At 45.4% G+C, this 19,932-nt stretch overlaps 1 protein-coding gene across 1 annotated transcript in view; it reads right to left on the bottom strand.

Annotated features, from left to right (window-relative positions):
- Positions 1-19,932, bottom strand: part of chrm2a (cholinergic receptor, muscarinic 2a) — a 67,925-nt gene that overhangs the window by 34,804 nt on the left and 13,189 nt on the right. Inside the window, exon 2 of the mRNA XM_035148079.2 lies at positions 6,576-6,725. The gene's annotated coding sequence lies outside the window, so the exon portion shown is untranslated. The remainder of the gene's footprint in view (positions 1-6,575; positions 6,726-19,932) is intronic.

The raw sequence follows: 19,932 nt of genomic DNA, 5'->3' as shown, positions 1-19,932 counted from the left end.
TTAAGGCACTTTTTAAAATCAAATTCCGCAATAATCAAATGACTTTAATTTATCTGGAGTTTTAGGTGAAGTCAACATCAGAAATTCTAGACGTTTTCAGAATTTTACAAAGTTCCAGAAAGCGTCCGGACCAGTAAATGTCTGAAAGCAGCTTCTAATTGTCCCAAATAGCCGATCCCACTGCGTCCCTTCATTAAAACGTCCTTAGAGTCCTTCCCTGCAAGAGACCTTTACATTAATCCCCCCCACACCCTCGTGCACTCGGAGGAAAGAAAGAACATCCAATAAAACCCTGACCCCCACTTTAATATTGCTCTTGTGTTGTCTTGTCTCACTTAACACAAATATCAGGTGCAGAGTTAAAGTGTGGTGGTTTTTTATTAAATGCCGGGATACCAAAAAAATACACACACACATGCACTGAGCTCCATTAGGGAAAAAAAAAATGATATCGAACAACACTTGTCTTCTCAGGTGGATCCACATTCCTGCTCCAGAACCCAGGAGGCGCCTGTTTTTGAGTGTGTGTGTGTGTGTGTGTGTGTGTTAATCTTTTGCAACTGGCTCTCCGTCTCTTATTTCCATGGGTAATTGGCTATGCAGCACACAGAACCAGAGACCTGCAGGCTACTCACAGGAAGGGGAACTCGGGGATGGAAGAAACTGAGATCACTGGAGCATGTCTAACGTTTTTTTCTCCCCTCTAACCTCCATTCAATTACTCTATCTCGTTGTGTACTTATTAATTTTCTGCTTACCCTCCCCCTCCCCCCGTCCCATACCGTCCTCCATGAAGCATATGTATTTTTCCAGATTTAAAAAAATCTCCATCTTCAGTCTCAAACCTACTCAGGCTGTGAGTTCGCCCGTATCTCGATCACACCTCCTGCAGAGGCCTGCACAATCTCCTGGCAGATTATTTTGATGGATTTACACAATATCAATCAGATGTGCAGCTCGAAGTAGCCTTGTACCATCGGCAAGAGATTTATCTGAGCAGGGGTCCGCCACAAACATGGGAATATGCATGTTTTCAATCGTGCACTAGTATGTTTTTGTATAACGTTCTATGTATAACACAAGTCCTATAGGTGGCACGTGCCAGTGGCAACACACCGTGACGTCAGCCATTGGTTTGTGAGCTAGATAGGACACTCCCACCTAGACTTGCAGCCTGCACCCATTGGACGATACTAGCTGTCAATCAGACGGTATCTACGCCTCAGAGCATACAGTGCTTTATTGACTAATTTACAAAATGAGCATCATGCTGTACTGAAGATTTAAAACATGAACTCCTGACGTTATAAATCAAGTGAGAAGCAGAGACATTTTCTCCGACTTCTATAGAAACCGACTACTTTTTGCCACCAGTGGAGTCGCCCTCTGCTGGTCATTCGAGAGAGTACAAGGTTTCGGTCACTTTGCGGACCCGGAGTCTACGTTCAGTCTACGATTACAACCCACAGGTTTATTGAAAGGTGACCTCTAGTGGCTGTAGTGTATATATGACAGTATTTATAGCAAATATTCCTCCTTCTATGTTAAACTAAAATGTCCAATTTTCTCTTTTATACTAATATTACGTATATATTTAAGATTTGCATGTTTTATATACATTGTTTTTTGTTCATATTTTTATGTGGTTTTCATATGAGCCATTACTAGCTGCCACCACATCCCACACATATATTTAACATGTAATTTATGTATTTTGTATTTACTTCGAATGAAATCAACGAGTTAAACAGGAGCAAAGGAATACACAGCGTTCGGGGTGTTAAAGCTCTAGTGAGGGGGGGGTCAACGTATGAATTAACTAATATTTAACTATGTAACATGTTCCACACTTTTTTCTATAATTGCTACTGGCCCACTCCTATGTGCCGTATGTGAGGACAGGCACAAGCGACCCTATAGCGCTTCAGACTTTGTTTTTTTTGATTAACAACATCATCAGGCTGAAAATTACATGTTTTCCAATTACTGCAAATGACACACGCAGTTACACTCCTGTCAGAAACAGACATCACAGCGCCCGGCCGCAGCCTCCTCCGATGAGGATGAGCCGCTCCCCCGGTGACTCTTCATCTAACGTGACTAGTATTTCACTTGCTCCTCTCACCGAGCCGCACTGAATGAGGTCACATTCCTCTGACCTCGGGGCATTATTACACCGTAATCATGTGTTGCTCTGCATGGCTACATTTGTTATTCCTCGTTGACAGCCAAGTGGTAAGAAAAAAAAGCAATTTTACCTGATGGATGATCATAAGAGGGGGAGAGGCTATATCAGCTTCTTGCCTTCGCCAGTGAATTATGCACGAAATCCCTCAGATGCCCGAACCGGCTGCCCCCAATACCTGCCTCCTCGAATATACTCCCAGTCGACGCGTTGTACACGCCGGCTTATTATTGCCGGAGCTGCGAGGACTTTCAGACTTGTCAGAATGTGCACGAGGCATATTCATTATCCGAGTATTTACTTGTCCTCTTAAATCAAAAAGCCCGATGAAAAATTGTTGACTTATTTTAAAGCAGCGCGGCTCGGACGACTGAGTCATAGGTCTCGGGCCGTTCGTGATCACAAAAAAATCCATCGTCCGGCCCCCACTTTGTCTGTTGGCGGCAACGGGGATAACGTGTCCAAGTGGGGCTCCTCAATCTTGTCACTTTAAGTGCAATCAATACTGCCCCACAACCCCACAACCCAACGCCTCTGAATACCAGCCCCCTCTCTCTTCACACTAGGCTGAACATTTCAGTCAATATCTGACTGGAGGGCTAAAAACATCTGCAGAAGCAACCGCAAAAAAGCTCGGCAGAATTAAACGCTTTGCAATAGAGTGGAGACGACGACTCTGCAGGAGCGTCTGTGGAATGCAATTCTCTGTTGATGCTGACAAAAGCCACGTTTCAATATGCTCTAGATGTGAAAGTGTGTTTTTCTATAAACAGCGACACACGTTTGCAGGACTGAATGTTCTTTCTTTTTTTTTTTTTTATCTCGCTGTCTGTCATTGTGGATAATCCTGAATTTAAACCAAACTCAAACCGTGTTCGATTCGTGCTGCAACACAATTAGCAGGAGACTTTGAACGCAACCTTTTCCAGCAGTGCAGGTTTGGTCCCCGCAGCCTCATGCGTCACCGTGGACATTTCTCAATGTACGGCCGGCCGGCAACTTCCCAGATGGCTCCGATCCATACAACGCCGCCTCTGGCCAATGTACCTGTAAATTAGTCTACCTTTTAAAAAATTCAAAGAGCCCAGGGAAAGAGTTTGATATGTGCATCTCGGTGCTTAGCCCCGGAAAGCGGTTATATTAATTGCCTTGAGGATTATGAGACACAGACCTCCACTCCCTCATGCATATTTGACACTTCAGTCAGCACGCTCGGGCCCCTGGTGCAGCTAATGGATGATGTGTGGCGCCGTGTTGCATATGCATAAGGCACCAAATTCTGAGTGGGTACGCCGGAGAGTGCATGCCCACGTGTGCCCGTCTGTCTGAGCATGTGTGTCGACTCTGTTATCTCGAGCCAGCCGGGGTGAGCGCGGCGGGGCCGGGTGGTCGGGCGGCCGGTGTCTAATTGGTGCGCCTGCTCCCACTACGCTGCCCTCTCCTCTTAATCCGTGCCAGGGATTTGGCTGGCTTGACACAGAACTGACCCGGCCGTCCTCCCGGGAGCGTAATGTGAACAAACAGTCAGAAACCGAGATGAATTGCGGAGTCACTCTGACACGAGAACAGAGACGTACATGAGAGACACAGATACAGCGCGCAGCCAGACGGAGGAATGCAAACGCACACACTCATCTGCAACAATCTCAGTTCAAAGAGCCGAAATTCCATTTGAGATATGGCTCTGGACAGCATCGCTATGATGAAGAGGGAGAGCACTCGACAGTGTTGTCGGTGGAACGGCATCAAACACTGGTGTGTGTGTGTGTGTGTGTGTGTGTGTGTGTGTGTGTGTGTGTGTGTGTGTGTGTGTGTGTGTGTGTGTGTGTGTGTGTGTGTGTGTGTGTGTGTGTGTGTGTGTGTGTGTGTGTGTGCTTGCAGTTGCCATGTCAGCTGATACTGTTAACACACGTTCCCAGAGTGAAAAGTGAGCTTGTTGACTTCAAGTGCTGGAACGTTGCTGCACACGGCGTCCTCTCAGTCTGCAGAGATCGTGCGGTGTGAGTGACGCCCGATCTGATGGATTCTGATCCGCACACACAAACATTATTATCTGATCTGATATGTGTAATAATTGGGAGGTTAATGTGACACTGATTTCAAACCGAATCTGTAGCTTTCTTACGTCTGGAGCCTCTGATGACTGAAAGCTCCAGCAGCTGTCGCACAGAGAAAAGAATGCAAACGCCACAAAGTCATATCGCTGCTGGTGATGTATGAGATGTTAAACTTGTGAATCAAACAAAGTAGAGCAAAGACTGGGTTAGAATTAGACCCTGACTCAATTTCTGTATATATTTCACTGGATTGTATATTTAAAAAAAATTGGCAATCTTTCCTAAGATGTTGTTTTCAAACCCTAAAAACAGTCTAACAGTCTAACCTATATATATATATATATATATATATATATAACATAAAAAACTGGGATGATACTCAGAAGAGCTCAAACCTCCGCCAAGGCCAAACAGTCTCACTCGTAAATATCTGTCTCTAAATGTGCCTGAAGTTTTGTGGAAAACGTTTTTTGTGTAATCTTGCTTACAAAAATACAAAAAGGGGTGAAAACACAACTTTATACATTTATTTGTATTATTGTATTAACATAATTTTCTTTGTAAAATCCATATTTACGCTGCTATAATGAATAATATAGAATCAGATCATTAAGAGCAGAGATGCAGTTGATTTCTAATGTGTTTTCTACACTAATGTGCATTTGAATGGCTTTCAGTCATTTAGCTAAAGGCTACGTTAATAGATTTTCTCGGGCATTTTGGGGGCAGGGAGATCATTTGCAAACGCACCATTGACGTATTATCACTTTACAAACGGCTGCTGGTTATTTACACATCCAGGACGCGCTGAGCGACATTAGCATTAATTTGGGTTTTTACTGTTTGGAGCCTCTGTTTGGTTTCCCCTGAAACTCCCGCGGGAATCCTCTTGCTCTTTAGCGGCTAAATGTTGCTCTGTGTTCACCGGGTAGCTGCTAAATCCGTCTGCCTGCCATTTGCTGGTGGGCACGTTGTGTAAAGTGGCTTCATCAGAGGGTTTGTTTTTCAATAACAGACACCGACTGCTGCTGGAAGCCTGACAAAAGACCATTTGAAGCAGTGAAATCAAAAAGAGAATAAAGCATAAATAAAAAAGCAACTTTAACATATTGTATAAAAAAATCTTTAACCCAAAATGAATTAATTAAGAAATCAGAAAAGTGAGTCTTTATTCCTACTTCTAGAGAATAAAATTGTACTATAATATCAGTATCTGTTCAACTACTTCAAACTTAGTATTTATGTTTTGGTGGAAGTATATTTATCCTGCCTTTACGTACAAGAAGAGATCCACTAGAGGGCAGTGCAGAGTCGAGTTTCCGACAACAAACATGGCGGCGGTGAGGAGGTTGTCGGTTTGTCCCTGGGACTGGATGAAGTATCATCGTTAACTTTTAACGCACAAAAAGCTCCGTCTTTGTTGAAGTGTCTTCCTCGTGTCGCAGGCTCGTCGCTGCTCAGCGTCGTCTGCTTCCTCCATATCCACGAGCTTTCAGAAGACGTACGGGGCAGATGGCTCTAATCTGTTTTCCACATACAGTGCGTATCCAATGTTGAGCATAAAAGGAACTTTTAAGTAAAAAAGGGGATTCTCCAGTTCCAGGTTCTGTCTACTGAGTCTGGCCGGTGTTTACGTACTAATTACTGCAGCTCACTTCTGCTTCTCCGAAAAGCTGCAACCACCAGGACAAGAAAAAGGACCTATTCCACACTGGCATGTTGTAAACCCAGTGCTGTAACACTCAAATGAAAACTGGTCAGTTTACCCTGCATTAGCATAAGTAGCTACTTACCTGAGATCATTTTCCTGATGCACTACCATGACCCGGCAGGTGCTCGAGCCTCGTGCCTGACGACACTGCCACTGCTCACGGTCTCAGTGCGACTGTGTAGCACGTGTACGTCACAGTAACAGCAGATGTGTATCTACTGGTGTGGGTCAAACTCTGGTGACTCCACTGATAAGTTGTGGAAATGTCACATACACACGAAGCGTTCAAGGTTCAAGGACCATTAGCATCGAGCCCTCGTTTTGTAGTAAAAATGATTTGACTTCAATTACCTTTATGCATAATGAAAATTATTTATTAAGAGCATGATGAATAAATTTGGAATAATTAGTAAAGTAAATGAGTAAATATATCATTCCGGAGACTAATTGAAACTCATTACGAGCAATAACCCGCAGCAGAGTAAATAATCCCTCAACTGGCGAAATGTACACGTGTAATCCGTGTGCACAGAGAGCGAGTGTGACGCCTCGCAGCCGGTTTGGTGTTTGACTCGGAGCGAGCGTCGTGAGCGCTCGGGAGTCGCAGGGAGTGGGTACTTACAGCAGGTGCTAAGCAGTCCGTCCGGCTCTCTCGCACTCGGATGGCATACTCGGAGAGTGTGTGTTCGATGCGGCGCCGCAGAGGCTCTTTGTGACAGAGGGAAGCGATGAGGATGTTAGGCTCCAGCTTCATGGTTAATCGCCATGGTCACTGTGCAAAGAGAGAAAGAGGGTAAATCTGAATTAGGTGCTGCCTTAATATCTCATCTCTGCAAAAACCCTGATTGTGTTTTTCTTCAACAGCATCCATGTAAAGAAATTAGAGTATGGTTAAAGAAATGGTTAAATCATGTGTGCAGACTTGTGTTGACCTCCAGTCGACTACCTTAGCTTCCTATGGACTGTAAACAGGGGCTAACCTGAGTTTTGGTCTCACAAGTGGTTTCCCAGTCTCTAAAATGAGATAATTAGCACAGAGCCTTGGTTTTCTTATCAAGCCCTTGACAACGAAGTGAGTAAGCATGTTTCTTGAACTATTCTTTTAAGCTTCAGGACTGCTTTAGGAGATTGAACCTCCGCTAACACTCATACCTTTTCTCGACATGTTAAAGAAAGCGGAACAAATTCCAGATTTATTGCAATGGGCTCTTCCGTTGTTCATGCCCCCCCCACCCCTCCACCAAAAGTCAATTATCCAGCCAACAAGCACCAATTTAAAACATCCACAACTCCTTGGTGAAGGGAACAACATTTCTTGTAAGAATGTAATAAAAGGTTCAATTAAAGTTGACTTCATTTCCTGCATTTTAACCAATCGTAGACGTTAGATATTCGGTAAAATACCGGTTAACTGCAGTTTTGACGGTAGGAAGGCCCCATGGTGTTGGCCTGGGGTTTAACTCTCAGTCCTCCCCTCATAAATCACACAGTCCTCAGTCCCTGTAGACCTGTAACCCCCAATATACATAATGTACACATCTCACATGACAAGCAAAGAAAATGATGGTGGCTCTGCCTCCAATGGAAATCAATGTGGCCAAAGTTCACCGCAACGTGTGAAAGCCGCGGCGCTCGGAGACCATTATCCCCAGAGTGCCGCGGCGTATTTCCAGAGGAGCCACTAACCTCCGTGTTGAAATGCAAATGTGCGCTCGAGCACCTTTCGCAGGGGAAACCAAAGCGGTTTAGAAATCTCTCTAACCCGAGCCTCGCACGCTCATTAACGGCAACTCTTAACACGCCGTTGTTTATGACTTTAGCATATGAAGAGCGAGAGGGGAACAAGAGCGAGAGCGGAACAATGTCACACCTGCGTTTTGAAAAAAGCCAGCAGAGAAATAACCGGAGCTGAGGAAGTAAAGAAGGGTGGGGGGGTGGGGTGAGGGGGCAGGAGCAGCTGATGGAGGGATAAACCCAGAGGCTTCAGTGTTTTGTACACTAAGCCGGTCTGTGCCGCAGCAGAGATGCAGTGTCATGATAACGACTTGTGTTGATGGCGCGTCGCTGCACGGACACACTAACCGCCGCTGTCTGCCGCACGCCGTTCACTGTTATGACTAATCACAGAGCCCGAGACAGCTGGCGTGAAGAAATCAAGGTCGTTTGGCAAAAACACGAGCAGGGATGTACAGAGAGTGAAGGATTTTGGGGGAAAGATGACGGTTAGAGTTAGACAATACATTTCCCCGTGGTGAGAATCTGCCCACTGATCTTCCTCCGGTGCTCTAATCCATTTATTATGCTAATAGGAGAAGCTGTTAGCGTGATCAGACATTGCATAAACACGAGTGTACTTCAATGTTCTCTAATCATGTAGGAAGAGGGTTTTCGGAGGCTCCCAGCGATTCTGCCACATTATAAGATGATGAATATTATTCATAAAAAAATTGTCAGATGATGATAAGGGTTTGAAATATCCAGTAGGCAGCCTCGTACGTGGATCGCAATCTCGCTCGTCGTCAGCCGGTTAATTCCCCCTCGGGGCAAATCGGAGAAATCTGAATATCTGCGCCACGAGGTTTAGCAGATGAGATACGCTGCACCCTGATGGCCGGAGGGTGGGATGACCCCAGGTATGTTTTCCTTTCCGCTGCAAACACTGGACTGACTGTATATATATATGTGTGTGTGTGTGACAGTGTGTTCTCCCTGGGCACAGCTTGACCCCCTTTATCCACACTCTCATCGTAATCTCCACAGAATTACCTCAGCCTCTGGGGGAGGTGGAAACTTATGAAGTACAGCGAGCGACCTGAGCGGTGCACCGGTCGTCACCGAGGAACTGCTCGGACACTACGTGGAGTATGAAGTCCTGAAATGTGTCTAAGACCTGTGTGAGCTAAGTAACTCGCTGCTTTACAGATGAAAACCTGCTGCTTGTGTGTCTGTGCTGCGTGACTATCACAGACTTCATATTCTGTGGCTGGGATCTACAGACGGAACTAATTTATTCCAATTTTGTGGAAAATCAGATTTTCTTTGTGTTTTTTTTTCCTTCCTCTGTTGTCACACAGGTGCCTGGAAGAAACGTATTAAATTAGAAGAGCTCCGAGCTGAGCTGGGCGGCGCAACCAAATCATATTTACATCTGATTACACTTCGTCGACAAATTTCATACATATTTGTTATTACTCCCCAGGACGGTCTGCTGTCTAATGTCGGAAATGTTCTCCCCCATTATGCAGCGTTTAGGAAACAATGGATGAAACAATGGTGCTTTTCTCTTTGTTTTTTTTTTATCAATTGAGTTTCTTAATATGGAAATTACCCTTTAATAGACCCATTTTTTTTAGATCCTGATCATCTGCATCTCAAACCGTTCATCTTATCGGCTTCACACATGTCAATATTAATAAAACTTGACCAAATAGACAACCAGAGCTCCGTAGCAGCAACTTCTGGGACTCAAACTAAACCTAGGTAACGTTGTCGATCATGATAACTCATTCTGTAGTTCGGTGTTCTGAGTCGAGCTTTACCAAGCTTTACCGAGCAGCCGGTATTTACTTCTACAGTTTCAGACAGAAAGCTGCAACCAGCATCACCACAGGCCAAACAAAACAGGCAGGTTTAAAACGGCCACTGCACAAGTTCCAGTATTTTTAGAAGCAATAACCGAGATTTTTCTGCTTTTCTTTGTCTCGTGTAATAAAAAGCTGAATTTCTTGGCGCTGCCGGTCACACAAAACGAGACATTTTGAAGGTATTAGGGGAATTAGGAATTTGTGAAGTGACGTCTCTATAGATCAAACACTCGGATCAATTTATCTGTAAAAACACGATCAATGATCATCATAGCGTCACTTTATCACATGATTTGACACGAGACTGAGTGAAGCTTCGGTCATTTCAAGGTTCCTCGACGGGTCTTGAACGCAGTGGGTCACCTCTGCGCGGCGAAATGAATAAAAACTCCATTAAGTCGAGGGCCGTGCACAGAAGTAAGATGAAGCTTATGGAAAAGTGCGAGGAGGTGCCCGCCAAGGAGGATTTGATATCCCTCAGAGATTAAACCATTCGTATCACATTCACACTTATCACAACCTCACCTCACAATACCCCTCAGTGAACTCGGTGTTCCCGCTCCTCAAGTGCGGGGCCGCTGCTTTATTGCAGCATCAGCATTTTTTTACTGGGAGGAGGGCGGAGACGCTTCTTCAAGTTAGAACCCGGTCGTAGATCTCGGCGGACGTCTACACTGACTCTTCATTATCTGGGCTGAGGCTTCGTCCCAGCAGGGGGGGGGCATGTCTCTGGATTAAAAAGCCTTGATTATGTAAGTGTCTGAGAGGCTGCCTGTCGGCCTATTTAGAGGCCAACGCATCAATCTCCCCGACTCTGCATCTCCTTAAGAATATCTGGGGCTCATCCTTCCAGTATAGGCAGCACATGATGGATCTATACGCTGGATCTGCTGTTAAATGTCCATTTAACTGTCTGCTCTGACTGATCAGGAAATAACATGCACGGACCAGTGCCATCGTTTATTAAATCTATATCTCAACTAATGAATTCTCAGTAGAATGTTTGTTTCTGTACCTTTTTTTATATATACGGTATAAAAGCCGAGTGTTTTAGCTTGAGAGCGGCGAGAGACTCGGGCGTCGATTGCTCTGAGCCGCCGTGATCAACACAAAACCCAAACCAAACAATGTGAGTGATTAGTGGCTCTGTTTAACCTCGGGGCAGCAGGATCGTGTTTCTCAGACCGGAGAGTTTACTCGGGTATTTGCACAGTCGTCTGCCTTCCTGCAGTTCTTCTCCCGCTGCACCACATCCCGGCGCCGTCCCACTCACAGCCGACGGAGCTAATTAAGGAGACGGAGAGGATTTTTTGAAAATAAGGTGCACGAGGGTTTTTTGCAGATCCAACGTCTGTCATTGCTTTATTTTGTTCAAACTGACACGTGTCACGGGCCTTTATACTTTAGTGCTTTTTGCTTGTCGTTGATTCTATCCATCAATCCGTTGTCTTCCCGCTTATCTGGGACCAGGCCACGTAGACATCCCTCTCTTCTCTGCTGTGTCTACATGTCTTCCTGGCCAGTTGGGATATGTAGTCCCCCCCCCCCTCACAGTGAGTTCTAGGTCAAGGCCCCGGGGTCTCCTCCCGGTTGTAAGTGCCCCGTAAGCCTCCAAGCATCCTGACCCTGATGTCCGAACAACCTCAACCGTCCCCTGTCGTCAAGAAGGAGCCGTGGTTCTACTCTAAGCTCCCTCCGCTTGTCTTCTCACCCTACGGCCATTTTAAACTTTTATCTACATTTTTGCCAATTGCAAACATAAAAAAAATGCAGACTTGGCTATTTGCAGTTTGTGTTTGCAATGCACCCGGGGGATGGACAACTATCCCAACACAATTACTTTGATACTGAGAGAGCTCAAGGTCTTCTGCCTTGTTTTTAATTAGGAAATATTTGTGTAATAAGAAGTACTTAAAAATGACTGAAACCATCTTTGGAAAGAAAAAGAGAAAATTAAATGTTTGGTCTAATGCCCCATCTATTGATCTTATGATCTATACAGCCACCAGCCACTAGGGGGCGATCCAGATGTTTTTGGGGAGCTGTCATTTCCTCCATCTTGATAAACAATCTATGCTTCCACTTCTGGGATTTACATTTCCAAATGCATTCTCGTGATTGCACTGGTTATCACCGCCGTGTTTATTAATTACTCTGAATAACGCAGCATGATCTCTGTGCAGATACCATCAGAATATAACCATATCATACTGGGTTGGAGGCTGCTGATTTATTTTAACCGTTAGTCTCTCTGATGTTGGCAGACATCACAACGAGAGGTTGGATTTTTTTTTTTCCCCCGGTAATCGTTTCATTCCATTTTGATTTCTTGAGCAGAACGAATGTGCGTTCAGTTTGTCAGGTTGTCACTGGGAGGAAATAAAGAGCAAATACAGCAGGTGAAATGAAGTTGTTTGTTACAGCTACTGGGCCTTGAAGAGAATGATGGGATGGATTTGAAAGAAAAAAAACCCCCCTGCAGATGGAAGAGTCTTTTCTTGAGGTTAATGTTGTGTGAATGTACCAACTCTGATGGTTTCTATATAGAGAATAAGAGATAAGACATTGATCTGCAGTTTAATTTACTTGTTGCCCCTTGACGAACCAAATGCACATTTATAGAAATGACTCAGCCTTTCATGCTTTTTATAAACTGTGCATCTCCAACGTTCATCTCTGGCCTTGGCCGGGATCAGAATTTTGACAAAAGCAAGAGAGAGATTTCGGCAAAAAGCTCAGAGTGAGGCATCAGACATTAGAACGAAGCAAAAAGGTTATCTGCTAACACAGAAGATAAAGCTTGAATCAATCATTTGAGGATCATGTAAAGGTTAGCGTTGCACATTACAACCAATAAGTGGCTTGCAAAGAATCCCTCACAAGGAGAATAGATGAGAATTCCACTGCACTTTTGATTTAACGGTATAATCAACCGTCTGGACCCTTCATATAAAGCCAGTGGGGTTTTTCAAATCATGCGCATGTCTGGACCTAATTTAAAAAGCTCCGGTCAAGAGGTGGAATAGAGGGAGTCGCAGGGCAGCGTCTTCACTGGGCCATAAAAGATGGAGGTGAAAATAGCATGATAGTCTTTTTTTTTTAAGTTAAACAGCGCGGGAATGTGTCCTCGGAGGAAAAGCGGAGAAACGCCTGTTAAGCAGACATCAGTGGAAGTTATTTGCTCTTTCTGGAAATTCTGTTAGCGGCTCACACAGAGGCAGGGATTTAATTTGTCATTCCTTTTGTAAATTTGTCATCCTTCTTGCACATCCTTCCCACATTAATTTGCGGGACATTCAATTTGGGTTTTTAAGGACAGCTGAAAAGGTGCATTTACATACTGTCCTTGATCGGCGTAATCCCGCCGGAGGATTAAAGCGATCACGACGCCGCGAGCTGATAAAGTTTGACAACTCCTGCGATATGTTTGAGGGTGTGAAGCCGCAAAGGAGAATAAAGTGGTTCTGTGCTTGACTGTCACATCGAAAAAAATGAAAGAGCAGTGATGTTTTATTTCATTTCACTGAACCCGGAGCAATTTGACTGTGGCCCTCGGGTCAGGGGGGGGTCTGAATGAATCACAATACCTCATGCACGCGTATTCATGTTGCTCAGCCACACACTCCTCTTTCTCCTCAGCCGTCCCCGGGACGTCACCATCACGTCTAACCCGCCTTGTTTTCAATGTTTAACGTAAATCTGTTCTCCAGATCGTTCAACCCGACACGATGATCGCATCTAATCTCAGCTTTAGGCGACATCCACTGGAAAAGGGCTTTTTCAAACTAAAATGATCTCTGTCTACCACAAAAGCGTTTAGGTTCTGTGCCAGTTTGAATCCATGTCCATACTAACACGACAAAGACGCACATCACCAGACAGCTAACGTACACTGGGCGTGCTGGTGTAGCCAGGAAGGCAAGCGTGTCCCCATCATGTCCCACTAGACACGGACAATTGGCGGATTGCTCGAGTATTAGCTCTTCTCCTGTACAGTTGTCATTGTAAAATACAGAATTTAACTGCACAACAGGTTCAGCAACGCGTTTCATTGATCGTCCGCGTTATGTTTAACACTGGTAGTCGAGGCTAATGCTGGTTTTTTTGTACTTATCGAAGGGGAACATTTGATTGGAGCAGGACAAATCAGCAAAATCTACATTGTGACTGAAATGATCCAATCAGCAAGCAGTTGGAAGTAGCCTTAACGTTCTTTCATCTTTATGCCCAAACACACTTATGCAGGTCCACACATCGCAGCGGCACAATGATACTGGAATAATTCATCCCATTTGCAGACAATTTTACTTTATAATTATGAACAAAGCCTCGAGGCTGCACATAATCGTTAAACAGATTTAACAATGAATTAAAAAAACATGATTAAATATTAGGATTTTATAAAATATTGGTATATAATTCTCTCACAGGCGGTGAATCATCGACTAAATCCCTCTGCAAATCATCTCGCAGCCCAGCTGCAGCCTGCTCTAGATTAATACCCGGGCATTTCTATGGAATTGATTATTTAACTTTTTCTCTGTGTTATGTTTTATCTCCGCGCGGCAGAATGGCTCCGCGCTGTCATAGAGGGCTTTGCCGGTGAATTGAAAATCCTTCAGTGCAGGTGTGGAAGGCAGACGAGTGAAGAGGCTCCTTCACTCCTGCACTCCACTGATAACTTTAACATTTGACCACGCATTGTGTTCCAGCAGCTGGTCTCATGAAAGCACCCTGCCGATTGCTTCCCCTTCAAACAGATTCCCATATTTGTTCCTCGCACGACTTTGAGTTTTGAAAAGGAAAAATAGAGGGAAGTCTTGAAAGGGAAAATAGATGACTGCGCCGACCTGATTAATGAGCGTTTCCTTATCAGCAATCTGCTTATTTTGTTGAGCTAAGTTGCGAAGGCGGCGCGACGCTTCAGACGAACAGAAGCGCTCGCGTCAAAGTAAAGTGGTGAAGAGTCGAATTCCTGAAAAGATGCGTTTTGTGTTTCCCTCCACTGGGGTCAAGCTGGAAATGATCATTTCAAACTCTCAGCAGTTTCTCTTTCTCAGATTCAGGTGGTAACAATGGAGGCTTCTGACACTTTAATGGCTTCATAATGAATTAGTTGAGCTCGGAGAAATGAAAACTGTGGCTGTCAGCTGGTTGGGCGGTGGGACCGGTTCTCCCTGCTGCTGCTACGAGAAGGAGAAGAGGAGCTTCCATGCCGATTCTGTAACTAGGTTATTGGTTACTCTTCCTCCCCCCCCTGTTTCCTCTCACTCCTCCTCTTCTCTGCCATAAGTCTGTTAGTGTTTTCTGGATCTGGTTGAGTTCATGGCGATTTCATATTTCTGAAGAAAGTTTCAAATCATGATAATAATAGACACATGTTCCTCATGTGAACATGACATTTTAGTTTTTTCCACCATTCCCTGCTCTTTCTCTTCTTATGGCTAAAACCAATGAACCATTTCCATGCAACCCTCCTCCTCCCTCCCTCCTCCCTCCCTCCCTCCCCGCATCACCAATTCCTGTCTTCACACTGCAGCCATTTTCCAGAGCGATTCCAGGGGATAATAGCACTCACAAATCATCCGCTGGGCAGTGGAGCCCGTGAAATTGATGGGCCTTCGTTTCAAAACAATGGAGGTGCCTTATGAGGGGCCTCATGATGTCATAACTTCAGCGGCTGACAGGCCGGGCAGGTGTATTTTGGCCCCGGGTCGGGCGGCGGGCCAATGAAAACCCAGTCGGGACGACTTAATCAATCGACACATCGAGGGGGGATGACTGTGGTGTAAGCTGCTTGCAGACACGCTCAATCACATTCTCCGCACTGAGCAAACTGACAGTTCTTACTCGGGGAACCAGGCCTCCTTATCTCCCCGGAGTTGAGTAATGCCTCACTGTCTGTCCGCGGCCGAGTCTCGGCACCGTCAAGTCCAAAAAACAGCCCCAACACTAAAAAACGGAGAAACTACTGAGACAAAGATTATCTGAGAAAACTTCGAGCAATATTTTCCTTGGTCTTGCTCCAGAGATTGAAGAATGAACGAGTGAAAGGACGCTGTGAATCTCTGCAGCTTCCGAAGTGTAAACGAGTGGGTGGGCCATCAATGGAAAATGCCAGATCCTGATTTGAACACACATATTAAAATGAATGAAAGTCTATTTCTCACTGACACTTCGTCTCTTTCAATTAATTCCTCCTGCCGTTACTGACGATTTGAATTGGCCGTGCATGGTTTAGCGCACAGATAAAAATTAAAAAGCCACTTACATGCCTAAAAGAATTATCGATGACTGAGACGCGTGGCTTGATTGGAAATTGATCGATTTGGCTTTGTTTCACCTGATCTCATGATTTCCCACCGCTCACACAACAGGGAGTCTGATGCCTTCTTTTGTTATTTTTCAACAGGCGGCTCCACGGCAGCAGAACATGTTCACTTCACCAGCGTCTCTTTGTGGGAAGAGTCGTGTGGATGTTTTCTCCCCGGACCCTCACTTCAAAGCGACAGGGTGATCTTTGCAATGACGGATGCAGCTTTCCTATGGCGCCGAGAGCCGGTGGAACGAGCTGCGCCTCATGTCTGTGTTTCATGTGCCATCGCCCCCTTGCAAGAGCGACAAACAAAATCCACACTGGTGTCGAGACAGCGGCGCGGCACGCTCAGCTCCTCCTTTTTCCAATGGATGCCTGCTGTCATTTTGTGGAGGAACACTGGAAAAAAGCCTCTGCTGAATGCAGCACTGTGTAGGATCGGCCGTCACATTTGATATGTAGGAATTTGTTAACGCTTCAGTGCCTTTATTGCAAATCTGTATACAGGCGGCTCATTTTGCAAGTGAAGTGGATGTTCTCAACATGTTTGTTTGACCTGTGGTGATGCTTGGTTGCAGCAAAGACCTGCTGCTGCACCCTGAAGCCACCTGCTGCTGCACAAAGAGCCGTTCACCTGTTTATTCAACGTTCAGTAAAGCTCCACTCATTATGCAGAAATGCACCAAATCCAAACCCTGCTCTTCCTTGGGCCCTGAACAACACACATGCCGAGTGTGAAGCCGATTAGATTCACGCTTCTTGAGATATGTGAGGCGCACGCAGACAAAACAGATAATTAGATGAGACACAAACTCTACGGAAAGAAACAGCCACACTTGGGACCCATTACATGAGCGTGCACTCAACTTGAGGCATGTGTGAAACAGCCCAGATGTTTCATGTGATTTTTCACCAGCTGTTTTTTTGCAGTTTTATCACTGAACACAACGTGCAGGAATTTAGATGTTTCCACGGCAGGTGTCTTTGGAGGGAGATTCACAAAATGCTGCAACTAAACAGAGTTGTATTCAAATGTCTGGAACCCAGAAGTTGCACCAAGCATGTCCAGTTTTCAACTCAGGACTGAAATAGGTAAAAAGCTCCAAGGAGAGACCGCAGTAGTAGTTTCTATATTTTTGGCTGCCTTCAAAATACTCATCAGGGATGCATGTCATGAGGTCATTTCCCCCTTTTTGCTCATTTTCACAGTGGAAAACAAACATCAGATTCTGGATCCGAGCATGAACACGCAGAGCCCTGAAGGATCAGCAAATTTATCTGCAATTTATGAGAATTCATCATCTGTGAATCCCTGGCTGCAGACAAACACTGGGGGCATTGGAACATTTGCTATACTGGGCTGAAACAGAGCCGCGGTTTCACGAGGAAAAAAATGTAATTAAAAGTCCATTTAACAAATCTACTCTGGCAGGTTTTTTTTTCTAAATTTGGCTCCGAGTTGCTCGATCCATCTTCTCCTCACCCTGCCTCCAACCTGCTGTCCACACGGAACACTTCCAACTCGCTGCAAATGAGCAAGCGTCAACTGAAAAACCCCGTCTGAAATCCATGGGAATGGGGGGGGGGGCTTATAGAGGCGTTCTACATAAAAAGGACATGAGTGAATCCAGATTTCAATGTTTTAACCTAAAGGAAAAAGATCCAATCTCATAAACCAACCGTGGAATATGTATTTTGAGTATCTTGTGTAAATGTGATTATTTGATTGGTTTATTTTTTACATGAAAGCACCTTGGCTGGGTTTTACATCACAGTTCACCGTTGGAGAAACATTTCAAATGGATCTAACTTAGTTTGCAGGGCGCAGGTACCTAAACGGATTACACATTGAGCTGCAGGAGCACGAGTGGGTGAAGCGGAGACGGAGACCATCTTTTCGTGATGGAGGAGGGGGGAGGCCATGCATGGCTGCTCCACAGGCTCCAGACAGACAGAGACTGACAGGAGAAACGTGGGGACGGCAGCCAGGGGAACCTCCTCTCGCCCGCCTATGTACGTCAGCCACAGCAATCCTCAGATGTAGCCGAGCACCACAAGGCAGACAGACGGACGGGCACACCTCTCTCTCTCTCCGCCAACAGAAGCACATCTCTGCCTGTCAGACCGGAGCGGGGGGTTAGGGGAGGTCAGAGTGGCCGAGCGGGAGCAGGCAGACAGCTTGTCAATGCTGTTGACAACCACATGGATGAGCCAATACTTTAGGGAGCCACAGTTCTACTTTCCTGTTTATTAACACACGGTGCTTGTACTTGGACGTGCCCCCAAAATGCTCCGATGTATTTAGAAGGAACCGCACGAGAGCCGCTCTCACTCACACGTTCCTGGATTTGAACATTTCATATTCGCAATCTGTCCGCGTAGCATCTCGGCTCCCGGCTCTCAGTCGAAGCCACAGATATATATACGAGCTGTTTATCGAGCTCGGCCGGCTCAAACTGGCACATTCATTTGTCACCGCTGTGTGTCTTGGAGCAGGGTCTGATCCCAGAGTCAACATTAACATGGCTTTTCTAGGGCAGCAGCTTCATTATTGAGCCCCCAGCAGGGAGAACCACACCATTACTGCTCTGGGGGAAAGGGAGAGCGAGGGGAGAGGGAAGGAGGAGCGAGGATATAGGATAAGCGGAATGATGAAGTGGGCAGAGGGTGGAAGGAAGGAAGGAAGGAAGGAAGGAAGGAAGGAAGGAAGGAAGGAAGGAAGGAAGGAAGGAAGGAAGGAAGGAAGGGTGAATGAAGAATGCTGGTATGAGGACGGATGGAGAGAACAAGTGACCAAATAAATCACCGGCCTGCAGATAATTGGACGAGCTGCACTCGAGAGACAGTTGCGGCGCCCGGGAAAAGTGACACCGTGATTTGCAATTAACTCCAGGAGAAGGATTGGGATTTCAGTTCCCTTTGGATTAATTCCAGGAATGTGATACCTGACAAGATGGCCACCGTAATGAATCTGTTGGGCTGCAGCAATCATTATCATCATTTAACTTGTATGATGGCGCCCCCCCCCCACACCCGAGGAGCACAAATCATATCAAATTGGACCTGAAGGGAAGGACCTGGATACCTAACGACCCAGAGCAATTAGCATGTAGGACCGTGACAGGGCTGCAGTCGAGGGCTGCGGTGAATTTAATGTTTGTTCGGTGAGCAGTGGAATCTTCTCCTCTGTCCCCCGTCCTGTAGAATCGCAGACAAAGTTAAAAACGACCACGAGGGCGAGACGATCCAGCCACGTGCGGCGTCGACATTTTTTACCCTCAGCAACCAGCCACGTCCGACCGGGGGGGCTCGGCCGAGGCCATGGTTACGCCCGACACTCGCTCATGTAGACAGAAGAGTAATTTAAAGATAGGAATCGCAAGCGACGCGAGGTTTGTGTTCATTCAGCCGCAGAAGCAAATGTGTCTTTCTTCACTCGACTGAGATACAAGAGAAAAATTAATGAGCGTTGATCACGGCACTAATATTAATTTCATCGAGAATTTGTTTCTTTTTCCTGTTTATTGCATTTCCAGCTTTTAATACCAAAGCTAACAACAAGGAATTGAATAGAAACATTATCACAATGGCCAATGCTTTTTCTTCTTTCTTATAATTTTCACCTCCTATAAATTCAAAAACACTTTTCCCCTCCCCCCGACCTGTCTTTGTGTTTTATTGGATATTACCTGGATCTAATTGAAAATGGATTATTCCTTAATCGCTGTGATTAGGCTCCTGCAGAAACACACTGTGTTACAACGCGCGGTGCCGCAGTCTGGGCTTTTAGGAAACTGTTTGACCTTTCCAGCGCACATCCCTTTTATCAAAGCACTAATTACTGTATGAGTCTCATTTGGAGCCGAGAACCAGACAACAGACGCGCGTTTGAATATGAAGTCGGACTCTCGGCGCTGATCACTGAACGGTGTGCGTCAGGTCACGACGTTTAAAAAAGTAAAGTTATAACTCTGTCACTTTGCAAAAGTAACTCTGAGAAGTGCAAGGTCCCAATATGAGGCTGATTATTTGGCCAAATGATGCAATAGTGTGAGAGGTTTACGTCACCAACTGAAGCT

This window comes from Hippoglossus stenolepis, chromosome 22 (assembly GCF_022539355.2).
Source record: "Hippoglossus stenolepis isolate QCI-W04-F060 chromosome 22, HSTE1.2, whole genome shotgun sequence".
Classification (NCBI taxonomy): Eukaryota; Metazoa; Chordata; class Actinopteri; order Pleuronectiformes; family Pleuronectidae; genus Hippoglossus; species Hippoglossus stenolepis.
The sequence above is the reverse complement of the archived record's forward strand: the minus strand, read 5'-3'. Positions and strand labels throughout refer to the sequence as shown.